Here is a 14,361-nt window from a genome sequence, read left to right on the forward strand (position 1 = left end):
CCTGAATTTTATTTGTGCTTCCTCCCCCTCCCCCCATACCTGCTGAGGGTGACTGTACTAGCTGAAGTCATCCTTTGCTCCTCTCCCCCATTGCTCATTTTGTTTTAAAAAAGGGTGATTTTTTTCCTATACCAGTAACCATAGAGATGCTTAATAGCTACAGCTTCTGCCTTAACTGTCCTCACAGCAAAATCTCTTCCTCCCCCACCCCCCTGATGCAGTAGAGCAGACTATTGGTGTGTTTAACTGTCTTAAGTTATAGTTCCCATCCAGAGCTGGGCGGGGGGCGGGTATCTCTCTCTCTCTCTCTCTCTCTCTCTCTCTCTCTCTCTCTCTCTCTCTCCTTCTCAAGCAATGCCAAGGAGGCTGCATAAGCTTTAAACTATTGATTGTCTGGAGTCGCTTAAGGACTGGGTGCGGAAGGCTCAGTCGAGACAGGAAAGAGGTGCTGTTTGTCAGTAGAATCATAGAACTGTAGAGTTCAAAGAAACCTGAGGGTCATCTAGTCCAGCCCCCTGCAGTGCAGGAATCTCAGTTAAGTTATCTTGACCTATAGCCACCCAACCTCTGCTTAAAAACCTCCAATGAAGGAGTATCTACCACATTTTGTGGGAGTCTGTTCCACTCTCAACCAGCTCTTACTGTCTGAAAGTTATTCCTGATAAAGTTATTTAGTCAGAATCTCCTTTCTTGTACCTTGAAGCCATTGGTTCACGTGCTACCCTCCAGAGCAGGAGAAAGCAAGCTTGTTCTCTCTTTCATGTGACATATGCAGGATATTTGAAGATGGCTGTCATATCTCCTCTCAGTCTCCTCTTTTCCAGGCTAAACATACCCAGCTCCCTCAATCATTCCTCATAAGGCTTGGTTTCCAGACCTTGATCATCTTGGTTGCCCTCCTCTGCCCTCCTCATGCTTGTCAACATCCTTCTTAAATTGTGGTGCCCAGAACTGGACACAGTATTCGAGGTGTGGTCTGACCAAGGCAGAATAGGTAAAGGTAAAGGGACCCCTGACCATTAGGTCCAGTCGTGGCCGACTCTGGGGTTGCGGCGCTCATCTCGCTTTACTGGCTGAGGGAGCCGGCGTACAGCTTCCGGGTCATGTGGCCAGCATGACTAAGACGCTTCTGGTGAACCAGAGCAGCACACGGAAACGCCGTTTACCTTCCCGCCGGAGTGGTACCTATTTATCTACTTGTACTTTGATGTGCTTTCGAACTGCTAGGTTGGCAGGAGCCAGGACCGAGCAACGGGAGCTCACCCCGTCCTTGCGGGGATTCGAACCGCCGACCTTCTGATCGGCAAGTCCTAGGCTTTGTGGTTTCTAAGGTGCCACTGGATTTTTAAATTTTTAAAATAATTTTTTAATTTATTTCGACTATGTCAGACCAACAGGGCTACCTACCTGAACCAAGAAAAGGGGAAGGTGTCATCTCTCTGGCACCTTCAATGACAAAAAGTTGCACCCACTCATGCAGCTGTGAACTATGATTGTGTATAGGCTTCCCACCTCGCATGTGCCAAAGTTTCAAGGTCTGTGAGGTTTGTTGTTGCTACAAGTATTTCATAACCCATTATTATTGCACTCTTACACTGTTGTTATGCTATATGCATGTTAATAGAACAATGTTTGTGTCAAAAACTGTCAGTTAGGCTCCATACACTGAATGTGTTGTTGTTTTTCACATTATGAGGTATTGTCGACCCTGCTGATTTATATGGAACTGTTTTCTTTAACTGGAAAAAGGAAGAACTCAATAAAAGCACGTGTTTCTCTTCCCACCTTGCCAACAACATTTTGCTTAGTAACTTCTAAGGCATTTGACATTATTACTATTTTATTGTCCAGTGCTCTTGTTGAGCGAGAGCAACTGGGCACACAACTTATTTTTCTAGCAATAGCTGTGTGTATGTCAGAATTTATAGCTTTACCCTTTTAGGGTTGCCATACGTCCGGAATGTCCCAGATGTATCCAAAATACTGCAGTTGAAAGCAGTATCCGGGCGGAAATTGCTAACAATGTCATGGCAACCCATGAAAAACTCAACAACTTTTGTCTTTTGAAATATGGCAACCCTACCTTAGCACAACTTATGAAAATATTTTTACAGTTAAATCATAAGAATTTTTATTTGGAAGTGGAATTTACTCCCAAATTAGTGTTTATAGGTCTGTATGTGTCTCCACATTATTTCCTCTTGACTTCCCAGGAACAAGACCTGGGATGCATAACAGATATTTACCAGAAAATAATCTTTCTGTAACATCTTCCAGTAACCTGACAATTATTCATTTGTACTTTTGAGATTAATCATTACACACATATTCAGAGCTGCATTCCTATGCCCGCTTAGTATTCCTATCAGACATAATGAGATTTATTTATGAGTAAACAAGGCATGGTTATGAACTCAGCTGCCCTTGGAGCACTCTCTGTCACCTTCTGTGTTCACTATATTTAAAAAAGCAAATTAACAGGGTTTGGGTCAACCATAACATTTTACGCTTCCATACTCTCACGTAGTTCAGTTAGGCAGCTCATGCTGCAAAACTTTCGAAAGTGTCATTCTGTTGCATGGTTTTCATTTGCTTGTATATAATATTTCTGCTGATGTTTCCAATCCACAGCAGAGAATTTGTGGCTCAGCTAGTACATTTGTGTCATTAGCTATGGTGGCAAAGCCTGGTTTATAGCAGAAATGTAATTGCACCTTTTACTTGTAGCATGATATCTTTCTTTGAAAGCCAAAATAATGCCTGAGCGTACAGTATATTTTCTCTTACAAGGAAGCTTCCCATTTCTTTGAGAAGTTAAAAAAAGTGTTTGGAAGATACAAAGGAATGTGTGTGTGTGTGTGTGTGTGTGTGTGGGTGGGTAGTGTGCATGCTGTAGTAACTTTGCATTTATAATCCGAAGAGATCTGTTTTTTCAGCAGCACACATATTACTGCATGTAAAACATTTTATTTTTTAAAAATGGATTCATATAAATTTTAGTATTCTGTTGCCTGTGTGTACATTTGGCAGTGACACAAAAGGAAACCGGTTGATGGTTTTCCTGGGATTAGAGGCCTGATTACCAAGGACATGTTTTGGTTGGTTGCAATTAAAATGCTTGTCTGGCATTCGATACCAGGAACCCTTTTGATAGACGGCTTAAGCTGAGGCAAGTGCAGCATCCTATTGTAAGTGAGTGATGGCGGAGCTGGCTGCCTTGCCGTCATTCTGGAAAATTCTGTGGCCAGCGAGCTCCCTCTGTGTCTCCCACTCGGCCTCTTTTCCTTTTCACCACTGCGGGGACTTCATCTGATTTGCAGTTTTCCTCTTCCCCGACACACATACGGAAGCTGCAAGCTGGTGGCTGGCAGACTGTGTCTGTCTGGAGATAGACAGAGAGCTCACGGATACTAATACTCTGGGAGAATGGTTATGCTGCAGTTATTTAAGGATATGCCTTTGTTGGTATTGCAGCACAGGAGCTGGTAATGTTTTTTCCCCTTTTTGTTTTACCATCAGCTTTATGTGTGTCTTTTTAAATACCTGCAATATGCTGATCTACAGAAGCCCTTCTGGCTATATATTAGGTGCAGAATTTGCAAATACTAGATGAATGCAGGCTCTGTATGGAAGGCATAGGGTATATATATGCTTGCATTTCATGCATTTATTTAATTGCTTTGGTATATGGGTGGGGTTTTTTGAGGGGGGAAATTTTGCATGCATTTTTGGGTTGCATTTTAAACTAAATGGGTGCTTTTAGTACAGAAATGGAGGATAATACTTTTCCAGTGTAATAATATTAAGTGTGTGTGTGTATGTGTGTGTTATTTTGCAGATTCTCCAGCCTTTTCTTTCTAACCAGACACACTCCTTGGGTTTGACTTGCTTGCAGACAAAAGGTAAGGCACAGCTCGTTTTTCACCTGTCTGTACTCACACAGCGGAGTGGGTGTTTCATTCACAGGCGATCTTTTGCATACGACTTTTTATTCTATTCTGATACACAGTACTATAGCTTTTCTTGGGCATTTCGGCTTGGCCATGGAGTACCATTGTGGAAGTTCATTGTGATGGCTGCATTCTTTAAAACTACTTGATGCGTGGAGACATAAGCTCAGTCATTTTGGCCACTGGGGTTGCCTCAAAGTAAAAAACAACAACTAAAAACCTTTGCTTTTCTCGATCACCTGTCAGAGCTGGACAAACAAAACAAGCACCAACATTATTCAGCCCTTTATTCTCAACCATTCTAGATAAAGGGTATTAAGAGTGGGGGAACCATTCTCCCTAAAAATTAACTGTGGTTGCAGTTCTGTGTAAAGGAGTACATAAGGGATTAAATACCTTGGCTTGTTTCAGTAGGTAGAGTCTGCCACATACAGACAGAGCCGTGTTTGTTTCTAGGGAGGGAAAAGTCTGTTTTTGTTAAACACCCCCCCCGCTATTGTAACTAAGAGATACATGTATCCTTGCCATTGATTTTCATGCTGTATCTTTATTGGGTAGGGATGTGAGGATACAGTAAATGCATCCCTTTTCTACCCCCCCCATCAAGCCATTCAGCTTATAAGAGGCTACGCCTACATGTTGCCACAAAAGCTGCAGAACATTTTGTTGCTGAGACACATCAGAATATACATATATTATCCTGCCTTCCACTCATTCCTTTTTCGTTGCTGTAACAACACTTTGCAGCCATCTGCATGAGATACTGAGAAAAGAAAGCAAAATGTGTCTCTTTCTTTCTCTCCCTCTGGAATACATCTAATACAATACTCCATAACACAGAATCTGGGACCTGTTCTTTTTTGTTTGGGTTTTGAATGGGGCCTAATCTGTTCTGGGCACCCTCTCAGTCTGTGGGGTTTTTTTTGTGGGGGGGGGTTGGTGGTCACTTCACCTTTACCTAAGGTTCTGTAAATATAGTCCATGTCCCATGTTCACCTTAATGTAGTCACATAATGTTTTTTTCACACATTCACATGAAAAAGTATGTTTGCAAACACATATGTCACATAAGTGCAATTGCCAAAGTATCAAGATTGGCTGTATTTCTCTGTAACCCAAAGTTGAGTGTGATACATTATGTCAAATGGCATGCACGTGTTTGTGTGTTCAATGTATGTGTGTTGTGTGTCTGCATGCCCGTCTGTGTGCTTCACATGTTAAGTTCTTAACTGTTGTCTGCCTGAATCTGAATCTATCGTATTGTTTTATATACTAATTACCTCCCCCCAATGTCAACTATATATTTAGGAGAGATCAAAATGCAACTAGGCTTCAAACGCACATTCTGCTCTTTGTGTTCATTTTCCTCTGCTATTTGTTGCCTTAATTGCAGCACCTTGTCATCTTTACGTTTACCTGGTTTTTTAAAAGAATATGAACACGGGAAGCTGCTTTATAGTGAATCAGACATTGCTTACTATGGTCTCCCCTGAATGGCATCAGCTCTGCAGGATCTCTGGCAGAGGCCTTTCCCAGGACCTGCAATCTGGGCCCCTTCTTCCTGCAGACCATGTGCTCTGCCATGTAACGATAGCCCTTCTCCACACATGAGTTGCTCTCTCCTTTGAGATGCTGGGGACCTTCTGCCATTCAGTTCATGTTTCAGACCACGTGTGGATTGTACCCTTTGCTCACTTAGATCTCTTTGTCAGATTTTGGCAAATTTCCTTAAAAATAGCTCAACAACTTTGGCCAACGGACAAAACAAAAAAAGGCCAACAACTTTTGTGTCCAGATTTTCACTTGTTGAAACATGGCAACCCCACGATTATTATGCACAATAAAATGGGTATAGGTACGAGGTATGGAAGTTACAGGTGCAAATCCTTCTGCTGAACAAAGTGGAGGGACGTTATCACAAGATCTTATGAGATATAAAAAGTTAAGTACACATAAAATGCTCTTTGTTGTTCCATGCAGTTCTTTTGCCATTTAATATTGCATGTATTTCAGTGTTGGCTTTTAAATCTGGCTAATAATCTTGTTTGCTGAGGTCTAATGGCCTGCCACCACTCATAGAAACATGATATAGTGCCTCTGCTGTTGATAGAAAAAGAGGCTCTTCCACAAGCATTTGAAGCTCTGTGATGTGGGGTGCCACTTGGGAGAATGATTGGACTGGGAAGTTCACCTGCTACCTCTCTCCTCCTGATCACCCACTCCAGAAGCCACTATTTCCTCTTTAAAGAGGTCAACTTGGGTTGCAGGAATCCACATTAGTTGCATGTAGCTTGTATCTTTGCTCTGAGGGGTTCAAACTGGACTCTTCATTTGGTAATATTTACTGTGACAATGCCTTTGAATTGTTGACCTTAAAAGTCTCTTCTTTCTTGAAAATCTAGCCAGCATGATCAATGGAAAGTATGGCTAGCTATGCTTTTTTGTAAGTTCCATTCTTCAAAGAATTGTTTAGAAAACTGGCACTCTAATGCTTGAAAAGTAAGGGACATTTCACACACAGTTGAAATATTCCTCCATGCAAGACATCTCAAGTGTCCCCCCAGATGATTTTGCCCCATAAAGATAACATACCATAAATGTAACAACTTAACGTTGTAAGTTGCTTTGAAATGTTTTGTGTCATGAGTAATGAATAAATGTAATCATAAACAATAACAACATGCAACTCAGGCTCTCAGTAGATAAAGTGACAGCTATTGTGATGCTGACAACTGAAAATGTGCTTCCATGATAATGAAAAATGGCTGCTCGGAAGCTATAGCTGAATGTCCTAAGTTATGTTTTACTTTTTCTGAGTTAATGCTTCCTCATTGGATAGTTGCATGCTGGGACATTGGTAGCATTCTTTGATCAGGGGTACAGCTAAAGGCAAAGAGCAGGCAGATTGGAGTTCATTCAGGCAGAGCAACCAGAAGAGGTCCTGGGCACTGCCAAAGATCGCTAAGTTGGAGCTGTTGTTCATCCTGCCGTTGATCGTTTCTTTGGAGCCAAAGAAAATAGAGGTGGAGGTGTCATTCCAAGGCAAATCAGGGGCGAGGCATTACCACTGGCTTGATTGCATGGAACTAGATTTTGACTATATGACTTCTACTACTGTTTGTTAAGGGACGCGGGTGGTGCTGTGGTCTAAACCACAGAGCCTAGGACTTGCTGATCGGAAGGTTGGCGGTTCGAATCCCCGCGATGGGGTGAGCTCCCGTTGTTTGGTCCCAGCTCCTGCCAACCTAGCAGTTCGAAAGCACGTCAAAGTGCAAGTAGATAAATAGGTACCGCTCCGGCGGGAAGGTAAACAACGTTTCCGTGCACTGCTCTGGTTCGCCAGAAGCGGCTTAGTCATGCTGGCCACATGACCCGGAAAAACTGTCTGTGTTAATGACACAGCTTTACATTTCCAAAGTGCTTTACAGCACAATGAGGTTGTTGTTGTGTTTGTTTGTTTGTTTTAAAAAGGTGCCCCAGGTAGAGCTGCCATCGTAAGTCTACCTCTACTATTGCTAGTACCTCCTTGTCTGAGATGCATCATGCCCCAACATTACTGTCCTTGCATCAACAGGTGAATTGTCACCTTTTTGTCCATTCCTTTGGGGAGGGATGAGGTGCATCCCCTTACTGTGTCCAAGCTACCGTTTGTCTTCTTGATAGTATTGATTTTACGTAGTTGCTTCTACAGGGAAAAGTTGGTTTTGGTGTTCCACATTTTGGCTGTGACTTATAAATATTTGCAATAAATAAATAAAATGCAGAGGAGGTGGCTGCTGCTAGGCTCATAGAAGCTACATCTTCTGCCATATTCCTTACTGGAACCCCCATCTCATTCCCCACTATCATCTGCTGAGATGAGCAAAAAATAATTATTATTCTGACCCAAAGATGAGACAGAGGGTGAGAAGCAAAGAGTACTAGGAAGGAATAAGGTGAAAAGCACAGTGGGTTCAGCACCAGTCTTTGAATTGGTAATAAGATAAACATAGGTTTTCCTCCAAATTCTAATCTTAGCCATGTAGATAGAGGGGAGGCCTAACCTGCCCCTCTCTGACATGCTAGGTATGACATATAGAGGTCTGACATGTAGAGGGAGCATTGTTTTTCTTTTCTTTTTTAGTATGTGGAACCATTTAGACATTGAATCCTCTCACCTGCTGACTAAAATGAAAACAGAGAGCAGAGCCACATTAAGGCAGTTGGACTTAGCTCTCTCAAATCAAAATCCTACTCCTTGTCTTGGGCCAGACCAAAATTATTATCCTCAAATGTCAGTTGGGTAGGTGAAGTTTAGCTTTCTTAAATCCACCCAGTGCAGGCTGAGATAAGATTTAAATCAAGGAATTCTAGCTAGTAGCTCATACACATTTTGCTACTATGGCTGCGGAACCACAGCAATTTAGGGTTTTGTTTTGTCATATGCTCATTCTCACCCAGTCAATCTAGCATTATTTCTAAACCTGGCTTTCTAAAAATTGATTTCCATTTGCCAAACAATCTAAACTACATAGGAAAGTTACCAACAAAACCCACAGGACAAAAAGTAACCCACTGCAGTATTATATTTTCAATAATTTACCCTATCTTCAAAATAAAAATAAAAATAGATAGCTTTAAATATATATTGCTCCTATTGGCTCTACAACCCCTACACTTGTTGTCTGGCTTTTGTGGGCAGGTGCCTGGCTGGTGTGGGAATTTAAAATGCCTCAGAAATATTCCCTATTTGTTTTGGGTGTTGACGTCCCCCACCAGAGACCTCTACAAACATTTTTATTTGTTATATTTTTCGACACTGGAAAGGCATGAATTAGGAATGTGCCTGAAGTTCTCATCCATTTGTCAAAGGCTGAACACCAATGATTTATCTTCACATTTTAAAATTTTACCCTGCACCATCCACAAGCAACAAGCTGAAACAGCAGTTTCTGCCGGGATTCATTCCAAAGGAGTTCCAAACTTGTGATTCAGGGACTGCTACTGTTTACTGGTTGCACTTGATGACATCATGCAAGTTTTTGCTGCAGCACTGGCAAAGGAGGCGTAAAAGTCTCCACTAGGCTTTTAGCAGGGGGGTGGGGGACAGATAAATGATAATGTCAGGCCATGCAACAGCAGATCCTATGGCACTTACTGCTTTTTAGGATAACTATTGCAATGATGATTAACCTTGCAATTCTCCCTTGTGTTACAGAAACAACCAATTCTAGACATGAAAGGTTTTAGCAAAAGCTGCTGATCTTGTGGACAAATAGAGGGTAAATCTGTTTGTCGGCATCCATACCAGAAAACTAGTCAGAAGTAAAGCTACACACATATTCTAATAGGGATCAACTATAAGCATGCGATAAATATTGATCTAATAGAAAATGAGAACCGTGTTGCTCCTGTTGCATGTTGTATCTCATGTCTGCTGCAGGTGGGAAGTCATGATATTACTGTACATATTTCAAGCTGATTGTTTTTGGTTACTACTCGATTTTTTTTTAATGAAAAAAACCATTAATTGTTTTATGTTGTGTTCATTTCATTATTTCCTGTGGGAACAGGTGACTTGAGTGTTTGCAGTCAGATAGATTGCCTTATTGCTACTAACAAGATGACAGTAATGAGTGTAAGAAGTCTTGCCCCCTAGAACTCACTCTCGGTAGGTTCTTTTTAAAAACTCTAGAGGGCTTGGGGGCTGACTTTCATTGAGCTACCAAGTCACCCCTTCCTTCTCTCTTGCCCTTGGAGTGTACTCTTAATCAGTGTTAATGTGGGTCCCACCATGTTTGGGGCAGTTCCCTCTATTGCCTCCCCGCAAGGGCTTGGCTCGCTCAGTTGAACTCCATCCATAGTCTATGGTCTTCAGAGCTCTACAGGCAAGATACATGTGAAACAATAAATTATAAGTTTTAAAAAATGGTTTGGACTGGCTTAAATTGATTCATAAAGGAAATCAATAAGCCTCAGTGAGAACACATCCACCAGGGAGGAATTTGGGCCATTGACACTGAGAAGTGGGAATGTGTTGCTCTATTTCCATTGCAGGTTTAATATAATAAAGGAAATGTGGAACAGTTTATAAAATTAGATCTAGGCTATTTATTTGTATTCCTGTATGTTATAATCAGATTACTCAAAATGGCATAGATCAGCCTGTTTAGCCTTCGTTGGCTTCAGCTTTCAGTGCAATTGATGAGAGCAATAGACAACCATACAGAATTCTTGTATTGTATTTGTACATTGTTCTCCTTTGGAGCAGCTTCTCCCATTTCATCAGATGTGGACAATCGATAAGTACGGCTGCACAAAAATTTCACCTGTAAATTTTTTTCAGAGTGAAAGTGGGGAGTGGTGGGGAAAAGGTCCGTGAAAACACCATTTTTACACACTATTCACAACCAGCTGCAGCAGAATTTTTAAAAATGTACTTTTAAAATATCCTGGCGCATCAACAATCAGGTAGCAGTCTGATGGTATCATATCATCTCATAGCCAGTTAAATTTGTCTAGGTGTCAATGTCACAAAGCCAGATTTGAGTGAGGGCAATTTATCCTGCTGCTCATACAGCTGAATGACCAGACATTTCCAGCCTATTTTGCAGCCATCTATTTCTGCAGCCCCAACAGTTATCACACTGCAGAATTCCACTGGTAAGCTCAGGATTTAACCTTAGGCCCTTTTGCTAAAAAAGGAGGATGAATTTCCTGTATGTGCCGTGTACTCCTCCTTCTCCTATTATCATTATTACTTAGTTGATTAAAAAATGAATCTCAAAGCAACTTATAAATATGAACATTAAAAATAAGAGTAAAACAACCTAAAATATACAAGTAGGTCCAACTGTACCTCCCACCACACTAAAAGATGAGCAGAAAATTAATATCAAAAGGTCTGGGTAAAAAATAAGGCTTTTGAGAATGTTTTTGTTCCTAATTTTTGTGTGTGTGTGTTTTATACAAAACTACGTACCTGATACTATGCTAATCAACATGTGTCATATAGATATCTGAACACATGGCGAAGCCAGTATGAAATCATGTAGGAAATCAATGGGCTGGTCAATTTTAGGTCTTTGCGACAGGGGGAAGAGGTTGAGGAGTCATTGGACAGACCTTTCTTGAGTTTGCTCAGAGAAAAAGATATCCTCTTGACAGCCCTTATGTATTGTCATCTTAGTGTTCTGGTTCAAAATGGCCTTATTAGTTTGGACTCAGTTCATATTAAGAAAAGATACAAACCTTCCAAATAACATTCAGCCTTCCTACACTGGCATCACAGATGACTCTGTACCACCTTGGTCTTTATTTTGTTTTGTTTTGTTGTTCCAGAACAGATTTCCACTTTCTGTTCTGCATTAAAGCTCACGTGATACTCCTTAAAATGAAATGGCCAGATATGATTCTATCCTTTTTTGCACATATGCTTCCAAAATCTCCCCCAAAGTGGGAAATTGATCACAAAAAGCCTTTATTTTTGGACATGAGTAATTATGCTTTAAATTACTGTTTTACAAACATCATCTCAGTTTATAGCTTACTTGTGCTAATACCCTCAACTGCTCTTTAAAGTCAGACAGTATTTTTATCCTGTATTACAGACAGGCTGAGAATGTGTTCAGATGGAGGTCTTTTGGTTTATATCTCATTCTCTTAACCACCATGCATGCTTCATATGACATTGAGAGAATGAGCTATGAGGGCTTGTCGCAGCTTTTTTTGTCCCCAGTTGATCGCTACTTTGATACCATCGTTTTGGATTTACCTCAATCTTTATTCTGGCAAAAGTGAAATAATCATATAAGCAGTCAGATTTGGCTGTACAATGACATCACTTAGGGCAAACAAAGCCAGTTCAAAGAGAAGGCAATTCTCTCTGTATGATGTTGCCCTCGCTCTGAATCCATAAACACCTTAATTCCTGTTCAAGTTTCCATGATCAAAAAGGGGGCATTTTCACAGAGGGCAAAAGAAATTTGCAAAAAGTGTCCCCTTTGTTTTGGATAAAACCCTATTTAGAGCCACTTGTTTTGCTGGTATAACAGCAGTATTAACTACATGAGCTACAGCTCAATGTGGATTGTGGGATGGTCAAAGAGATTAAAGTTCAGGGCATTGCTTCTTGAACGTGTCACCAACAAACAAAAAGAATTAAACTTGTATGTTTTACTGTTTCAATGATTTGCGTTTAGTGTTAGAGTGAGAAGCTGGGTAGAACTTGAGAACATATATTTTCAACTTGTTTATAATTATAATTTGCTTAACTGTCAATCCATGTGGTAGCAGTCTGAGTTCTTAAATCATTGGTTTCTAAGGAATTATGAATGTCAGAATCTAGCTCCAGGCCAGTAGGAAAATACAGGCTAGGCTTCCTTTCCAAGCCAGGGCCTCACCTTGTTACTGGCCCACATCAGAGAGGAATCCTTAGGCCTGGGCAGATAGTGGTTGCCAAGGTGACCAGGAAGAGTGTGAGAGGACAGGGGAAAGTGTATTTTACAGGAGGTTTGGGGGCAGATGGGTGCTGAGAAGAAGTAAGAGAACAAAGGCCTGTGAGCTGCTGGGCCGGCCAGAACGCCATGTGGGGCCTGGATTGGAGAACCATTTTGGCGCTTGCTGGAGGAGCTGCACTAAGAGACTGGAAGCCAAGATGGTCAATGGCTAGTTGCTGTGCTGGCTATGTTCAACCCCTCTGAATACCAGTCTCTGGGAAGTGCAGGTGTGGTTGCTTCCTTTGGCCTTCTGGTTTGCTGCTGTGAGAACAGGATACTGCACTCGATGGGCCACTCACCTGATCCGACGGGTCTTGCGTTCTCAACTGAGACTAAGAACCACAGCCTTTCTGTGAGGTTATTTGAGGGTGGAGGGGAGAGAAGCCAAAACTAAATGTGCCACGTTGTTCATGAAGGCTGGTCCTGTGAGCAGTTGCGTAATAAGCAAAAATCAACAGGTAAAGCTTTCATAGGCATAGAGAGGCAGTGAATAAATGGTTGATCGCTGTCTGCTACACAGTTGTTCTGGAGTGTTAAAGGTTCAGCGCCTCTAACTACGTGGTAGCTTCTGCTGAGGTGATATATCTAACTGTCTTCAGCTGAACTGAGGATCCGAACCCATGCCTAAGATTCCTGCACTGTCCTCTGGGCTGCCCTGGATCTTGCCTGCAGAATTCCTTGGGAATCGGGTTCAAGACACGACAACAAGATGCAACACTTTCCCTTAGCACTGTTGTATTAGAAGCTTTCAGGGCCTCTGAGATCATGGCAGTGACTAACTGTTTTGAGTTCCTCCTGACAATTTGTGGGGTTTTTTTTAAAAAGAAAAGCTAAGCTTGCACATGTTTTCTTATGAGTCTCCTCGCTTTAAGTTGTGACTCATACGAAAACACATGAAACACCTTCTTGTTTCAGATGATAATTAATGAGTGAAGTGAGGGCTGGAACAATCACCTCTACCTCATTGAACATGTGGGAAAGGCCAAAGGGCTCATGCGGGCTCCAACTCTGACAAACGTTTGTTTCCATCATCTGCTGTGACGGGTCCAATTGCAGCCAGTCTCCCATAGTGCAGCAAACTGGTTGAAGGGACTTGTGATTTGGGTTGTTCCAAAGGCTCTTTTGGGGTGCAAACACTATTTGAATCCAAGTGTTCAGCATATATTTTATTTCCAGTGTTGCGGTGGGGACACCCTGCTTGAAGGTGTGACTTAGAATAGAATCATAGAATCATAGAGCTGGAAGAGACCACAAGGGCCATCGAGTCCAACCCCCTGCCAAGCAGGAAACACCATCAGAGCACTCCTGACATATGGTTGTCAAGCCTCTGCTTAAAGACCTCCAAAGAAGGAGACTCCACCACACTCCTTGGCAGCAAATTCCACTGTCGAACAGCTCTTACTGTCAGGAAGTTCTTCCTAATGTTTAGGTGGAATCTTCTTTCTTGTAGTTTGGATCCATTGCTCCGTGTCCGCTTCTCTGGAAAGGCGAGTTTTTAAACCAGGCACCAATGCACATCAGTTAATAGCAGCAGTCTCCCAGTTTTCTGCCCTTGGGGGTTGGGGTGGTACAAAGCTTATTTTGAGACACTGGCTGGTTAAAGCCCGGTTCCTACTCTATGCTGTATCTGCACTTGAATTGAAGAAGGTCCTGCTAATAAGCAACTTAGCACTACTGGTCAGCTTCAAGCATAATTTTAATTGGCATACAGAATTCTATTCAGGAATAATTATTTGAACCGACTTAGCTATCAGAACAGAAGCAAAGATATTTGGTTAAAACAAAGCTGTCCAAAAGCAATTTTACATATGTAGTACTTTACCAAGAAAATTAAGAGGCTTGTTGCATGGTTGTGTTTGGAGAATTGTTAAAAGGCATTTAAGTTTTTCTTCACTCTTCTCCCTTACTCCCAGTGAATCATTTTGACTATATAT

At 41.6% G+C, this 14,361-nt stretch overlaps 1 protein-coding gene and 1 long non-coding RNA gene across 5 annotated transcripts in view; one reads left to right on the top strand and one right to left on the bottom strand.

Annotated features, from left to right (window-relative positions):
* The window catches only part of MAP2 (microtubule associated protein 2), a 314,133-nt gene that overhangs the window by 141,351 nt on the left and 158,421 nt on the right, over positions 1–14,361 (top strand). For 2 of the 4 annotated variants that reach the window (XM_083625907.1, XM_083625908.1), the window contains exons 1-2: positions 3,202–3,485; positions 3,839–3,902. The gene's annotated coding sequence lies outside the window, so the exon portion shown is untranslated. Of the gene's footprint in view, positions 1–3,201; positions 3,486–3,838; positions 3,903–14,361 lie in introns of those variants that run through there. The other 2 variants (XM_083625910.1, XM_083625909.1) reach the window with 2 other exon arrangements.
* Positions 10,026–13,634, bottom strand: LOC310743579. Its single transcript, XR_014539107.1, has 2 exons — positions 12,332–13,634; positions 10,026–10,258 (listed from the first exon to the last, which is right to left on the bottom strand). It is a non-coding gene; the product is annotated as an uncharacterized lncRNA (long non-coding RNA).

Source organism: Podarcis filfolensis, assembly GCF_964270895.1.
Source record: "Podarcis filfolensis genome assembly, chromosome: 1".
In the NCBI taxonomy this organism is placed as follows: Eukaryota; Metazoa; Chordata; class Lepidosauria; order Squamata; family Lacertidae; genus Podarcis; species Podarcis filfolensis.